The sequence below is a fragment of the Biomphalaria glabrata genome, chromosome 10 (assembly GCF_947242115.1).
Source record: "Biomphalaria glabrata chromosome 10, xgBioGlab47.1, whole genome shotgun sequence".
NCBI classification, from domain to species: Eukaryota; Metazoa; Mollusca; class Gastropoda; family Planorbidae; genus Biomphalaria; species Biomphalaria glabrata.
The window spans coordinates 36,755,342-36,762,594 of NC_074720.1; positions in this window are offsets into that span (position 1 = coordinate 36,755,342).

Below are 7,253 nucleotides of genomic sequence, written 5' to 3' on the forward strand. Positions count from 1 at the left end.
CTATAGCTGTAATAGAGTCGGACAACTTTATTTTTTTTGAGGGTCTTAAGTTTGTTTTAGGGCTACAATACATACACTACGGTCTAAGTTGGTACCCAAGGAACATTCCTGCCTAGTTTTATCAAGATTGGTCAAGCGGTTTTGATGTCTATAAGTAACATACATACATACCCCTCACATTCTACTTTATAATATAGATTGTCAAAACCATCGGAGTTACCCTTTAAGGACTGTGTGAGAAAGTGAGTCCTTGAAAATGTAGCTGTACTAGTCTAGAAGTAGACAGAGAAAGACGTGTAGTGTTTAGTAGGAAGTTCTATTGTACAAGAAAGTATTTGAAGTTAGTGAAGCCAATTGTGTTTATTGGCTGTCGTTGATGTATTTGTCATTAAACCGCCACATTGTTTATTGAATCTCTTGTTGTCAATTTCTTGTGTTAGATGTGCTGTGTTGTGTTTAGCAGTGTTTACAGAAGGCCTGATTAGTAGAGATCGTAACAAAATGTATATTATAAACAATGATACTCAAATAATAAGAAAAATTTGTACATTTCTAAGACCTTTAGGATTATTAAAAAAGAGCTCAGCTGTTTCTGCCACTCTCGTTTGTATATTCCACAACAAATAACAGATACCTGTACTTAGAATTGAGAATGGCAAATTCCTTCTTCCAAAAATTCCCATAGTTTCGTTGAACTTATTGCTTTGGGCGTTAATATTTATAAATGCGGAAAGTGTATTGATTTATTGTAATTGTGTATTGATTTATTGAAATAGTGTATTGATTTATTGAAATTGTGTATTGATTTATTGAAATAGTGTATTGATTTATTGAAATTGTGTATTGATTTATTGAAATAGTGTATTGATTTATTGAAATTGTGTATTGATTTATTGAAATAGTGTATTGATTTATTGAAATTGTGTATTGATTTGTTGAAATTGTGTATTGGTTTATTGAAAAGTAAGTATTGATCTATTGAAATTTTGTTTTGATTTATTTAGATGGTGTAAAGCTGTGCAATGGATCGATCAACTGAACTTTTTAAAAGTTTAACTCATTCTCTCTTAACTGAGGATACCAACGTTGATTTGACCCTATTTAATTTAATTAATTTCTGGTTTTATAAATTGTTATTTGTGTTAGATAAAAAGAGCATGCATTCTCCTATAATTATATACCTAATATAACATTTCCTGATTACATACCAACAAAATAATTGAAGTTTAATAATAACAGGGTAGTGAAAACACAAATGAGCAAAATGAATAATCCTATAGGAACGTGGAAAATAATAACGGAGAGAGAGAGTTAAATATTATGTGGGTCGTCAATTACATTTCTTCGCAGCTTATGATATATCCTATAATTTCTATGCATCGATATTTTTCACATTATATTACTTTTGCTATTAGTTTTACACCAGCTTATCAGGACTTATCATATAAATAACATACGGTCGTTAAAAAAGATTATAAAGATCCGTTGTCAAATCTATTCCAATTGTTCAAAACCGCTCTTGTTAACTAGAGACTTTAACTCTATTACTTCATCGGTTTTCAGGCTAGATTCAGGCTATTGTTACATGTTTTGATGATACTTGGAAAGAAAATACATATATAATAGATCCTAGATTATGGAAAAAGAAATACACCTCTATCATCTATCATTGTGTCATTCTGAGAATTTTAGCATCGTATATTGTTTTGTTTTTTTGTGTTTTTTGAGGGTAGTGTTTTATTAGGCCTATATCTTTTAGTATATTGATGTACTCTAATATGTATTTGGGTAAAATATGCACTGAATGGTAGAGACATCAAACCTGTAATGACATACAAATAGAAAGACAATACAATGATCATATACAAACATGCTTTTCAATAACAATATGAACTACAAAGGTTTTATTAACCGAACCATTTTTCTTTTACAGTTAAAATAGTAATACAGAAATATAATATTATCTTATTCTTATAAATAACATAAGCTTGAGTCAAGAAAAAAAAAGATGATAATTGCGTCCTTCGTGTAGTTGTGTGTAATTTTGCATGTTCATTAGAGACTTAAGAAAACCTATACGAAATGTTCCCTGGATATGTATAAATATGTAAGTAAGGTTTGTTCTTTGTTTCCTATTGTTAAAATTTAGTAGCCTACTCTTAACAGTATTTGTTTTTACATGATCGTAGTAAGGGAGTTAAACAAAATTACTAATAGTGATCAACAAGGGAAATAACTAATAAATACATTTTTAAAATCTTAAATAATAAATAATCATTGACATCCAAAGATTATTTTTTCAACAATAGCATAGTAAACTTAACAAATACCAACATTGTGTAGTTAGTGAATTACAATATTTAAATTATCACAGATTGTCAGTAAAGTAATACCCATGTTGACGGTCCCACATCGATATGTTCAGATATGTCATAATATGCCTGGTGATCTGGATATTCACCAAAGCAAAGTTTAAAATCTGCTACGTGGAAAGGTATTTATCTATACAAAAAATGTAAATAAGAAATAAATGCAAGATGAACAACTGGAAATCTTTTTATTAAAATACATTTGTATGTATCTATACAAAGTTAAATTGTCAGATTATCAAATTCAGATGATCAAATAATTTTTAAAGCAACTAACCATATTGAAAAATATTAATACACATGAGGAAAAACAACTAAAAGATGTATAATTTTCATCTTTCATACCTAAAGGGTCAAACTACTAACAGATACACATTTATTGTACAAAATGTAACTCCACAATCATCACGAAGAATATAATCAGCCAGCTTATAGATCTAGATCTTGTCACCTGGAGCCCTCTTAGTAGTTATATTAGTTTAGATCACTTATATCATTCTTCTCTTCCTCTTTCCACTACAGACATCGGCTGTTATCTTATCTTATATAATACAGACGTTACTTCAAAAAGGAAGATGATTACGTCCTACGCGTCATGCATCTAGTCATGCATGTTAACCAATAACTTAAATTCTGCCAAGACATTGGTTTTCCAGCTGTTGTAATCAAGTCATCATCTCATTTGGTCAGTGGCGTACTATTGTAGACGGTCGTTGACTTGTAGCATGGAACCTCTGGTAGACAACTTAACCGCTGTAGGAATATTATATTTTAACATGTAAAACTTGAAATGGCTTGAATAACTTCGTTTGTCAACAAAACAAAATATAACTTTTATTACACTAAAAACAAATTCAACTTGAAATGAAATGCAATAAATAAAAAAAAAATATTATTAGTACCGTAATAATATAAAATGGTATTCTCAGTAAAATGTACTGTTATAACCCTGCTATGCACACCGTCATCCAAGATAGTGCAGAATGTGCTCACTATTAGTGACTAGACGAGGAAGGATGTTGACATCAGAGGAGAGAACGATTTCCGCCTAAGTCTAGAGCCGAGATGAAGATGCTGTGTTCAAGGCAGATGTCCTATGTGTTAGTCATGTCTTCGTGTAAATAAACACCTATGTCTCATTGAGTTGCCTCCCTCCAGTTATTACAGTACGTTTCAGTCATGCGTTCTGGCGTGGTCTGTCCTACCAAGACAGATGACAACACCGCTTGTCTTAGATCACTCACACTGCATAATCACCAACCAGTCGCTAACATCTTCCCACTGTCACCATAGAAATACATACACACTCCATTACACGTACTGAGGGTGCTGGCTTTCGAGGCATTAAGCTCTGTCGGTGCTCCCCCATTTCTTTTTAGTGCAATAGATATTTATATAAGAACAGTCACCAGTAAGAACTATAAAAATTATATAGAATGTGAACGAAGTTAACGGAAGTAATGACAGAACTATGATATTTAATGTAGTGTTTTAATGCCTATTATGGCAACAACTACGCTCCGGCGTCCGGGTGCGGCTGCGCCAGCCGCCCTCCCCTGAGTACGCCACTTTATCTATTTATCTGTATCTATATTCTACCTTTTGTCTGTTTCCATCTAATAAAAAATATTAAAAAAAAAACACAGAAAGTGGGAAATGTTTGGAATATGTAATGGACAAATAAATAGTTCAAGATCTATCACTTTATCCCACAATGTGAAAGAGTTTGGTAGTAACAGAGAGCTAGTTCTCCTAAATGCTGTCATCTGCTGGAGATTTGCATTTACCATTTTGTTACGATTCTCTCCTACTCAGGCCTTCTGTAAACACTGCTAAACACAACACAACACATCAAGAACTTGACAACAAGGCTCCAAATAATCTGGTACTTTAATAATGGTCAAATCAAACAGCCAATACGACACAATTGGCAACACAATCAACTTTAATAATGGTCAAACCAAACAGCCAATACGACACAATTGGCAACACAATCAACTGCTACAACGTTAGACCGTATATCACTGTACTAAACTCATAACTCTACTGTCTCTTCCTGGACTCGTACGTTTCACTGGAGGACTGCACCCGGACCGACGTCATGGCTGACTAACAGTCCCGGTCTCAACGCTCTCCGATCTTGAACTGCCGCTTTCCTACACAATGTGTCTGGTCTGCGCAGGCTTAGGATCAGATGACCAAAACACGGGCGCTATTCACGTGCAAAGTTCATGCCAGTACTGTCCCTTGCCTTCCAATATAGCACGCTAAACTGTATTGCTGGCCTGTGTCACCAATGTCAGCTGATCACACACAGTTAACCCTTTTGCGTCGCGAATAGGGTTATAACAATATTAACCAAAGTAATCTGCTGTTTGTTGTCAATTTGTTGTATAAGATCCGGTCTACGTTCTGCACTAAATTCAGCAAGAGAGTAAACAAGAAAAACATGTTTAAAATGTAGTGTTTTTTTTTAACACAATATCTCCTTTATTAAACTTCAAATAAAATAAAATAAAATAAAAATAATTTAAGAAATGTGTTGATCAGTTCGAGTATCAAACCCGTAACACCGTCAGCTGCTATCGGCCTGCGAGCAAGATCTAACATTTGCGACTATTTATTGGTATGTTCATTATTAGGACATCTAGATCTAACTCTAGACCTAAAGTTCTGATTTAGAACTCTTAAGATCTAGTCTAGATCTACTTCTAGGTGTAGAATCGAGATGTAACTGGCCTATATATTAGATTTACGTAAAAATATAAGCAACGCTTATAAACTTCAATAAAATTGAAGCAACTTTAAATTTATTCAGTTATCGCATAATTACGGTGATATGGCTGACTACACCATGTTGGCTCTAGACCTAGATATAGTCTCCAACCAAATTTACATTTATTTATTTTTTTATTTTGAAAAATTAATACGTTCAAACTAGAGTTTTCGCCGTGCGGCCAACGAGCGAGCAATTCTTTTCTTAGCGATATACACCAACTGTTAAATTTCTTGGAAAATCGGTAGAGCCATTTTTTAAATCAGCCGTCCAGGTTTCCGGATCCAGGTTTCTGCAGGTTCCATGAAGATCTGACTTGAATAGAGGTGTTATAAAAAAAAATTAAAAGAAATAAATATGGTGACGACGTAATAGTTAAATAGAACATAAGAAAAACGAAAGAAAGTGAAAAGAGGAAGATTTTGTTGAGATATTTCAATAAATAGACAAAATAAAACTCAAGGACCACAGACCTATATATATTATACCTAGACGGAAAAACAAAGACAAATTCGTATCCGATCGTTATGTACTCTTTTTCAAGCTCAAAGAGAATGCCCACTGAATCTTGGAAATCGCTCTTTTCTATCTTAGAAAAGTAATGATTTTTAGTTTTCAAAGTTTAGAAATTATGCAATCACATTTTGCGGATTTTAATATAGAACTCCTCAGGGCCTGTCCTACAGATTGCGGGGCCCAATGCGAAACGGAGGATTGCGCGGGGCCTAGTCTGAGTTGTGATAAGGATAATAAGTGAAAATTAAGATTTTGAATAAGAAAATAAATTCTTCTTTTCAATTTATTCATACTGATAAACATTCAAATCTGCTTTTAGAGATTTACTATCGACGAGCGAAATATCGCTTTTGTTTTGCTTTTTTTTAAAGAGGTCGACATAGATTTAGATCTATATTTGTATGCCAGTGACTATTAAAGTAAATTAAGAATTTGAACTTCTTGTTTTGGTTAAAATTCGCCTTATCATAATTTTTTTTTTAAATTGCTAGTAGGATCATATTGAATGACACCAAGAAATTAAAATTTTGTCAGTTTTTAAGGAGATTTGCATCAGTTTTCAGAAGATCTTAATAATTTCAGGAGATTTTCATGACTTTTTCGTATATTTTACAATTTCAGGAGAATTCCAGAAACCCTTTAATGATAAATTAGAATTGTTTATTTTAATAATTTACACCTAGAATTCGCGCGGGGCCCACTACGGCCGCATACGTTGCAGTGGCCTAAGACCGGCCCTGATAGAACTATAAATTCACGCAAATCTGTCATTTAAGTCATTTCCTTTTAGTTTTCATTGAGATATGTTTCGACAATATTAGATCTAAATAATTCAAACCTGTTGATTCAATAACCTTATGATTTTAGATTGCAGATCTAGATTGTAGAGCTAGACTAGATCTTAAGAGTTCTAAATTGATTGATAACCTAGATTTTTACAGATCTAGATTCTGGATCTAAAAATTGCAAAATAATATTTTTGAGATGAGTGTGCCCATATATATGATGTTCAATTACTCGAACTAAACATTATAATGATTATTAGTATTATGTTTCATATGTTGGGCTTGAAAAAATACTTTACTTCTTACAAACCAACATCTTGTTTCAGCTTTTTGAAGTTTTTTCACGCCATCTTTTGTATAGTGTTAATCGTCTCACCCAGTTTAGGTATAATATATATATGGGTCAGTGCCAAAGACTGGGTCAGTGTCAAAGACTGGGTCAGTGTCAAAGACTGGGTCAATGTCAAAGATGGGTCAATGTCAAAGACTGGGTCAATGTCAAAGACTGGGTCAATGTCAAAGACTGGGTCAGTGTCAAAGACTGGGTCAGTGTTGGGTCAATGTCAAAGACTGGGTCAGTGTCAAAGACTGGGTCAGTGTCAAAGACTGGGTCAGTGTCAAAGACTGGGTCAATGTCAAAGACTGGGTCAATGTCAAAGACTGGGTCAATGTCAAAGACTGGGTCAATGTCAAAGACTGGGTCAGTGTCAAAGACTGGGTCAATGTCAAAGACTGGGTCAATGTCAAAGACTGGGTCAGTGTCAAAGACTGGGTCAGTGTCAAAGACTGGGTCAGTGCCAAAGACTG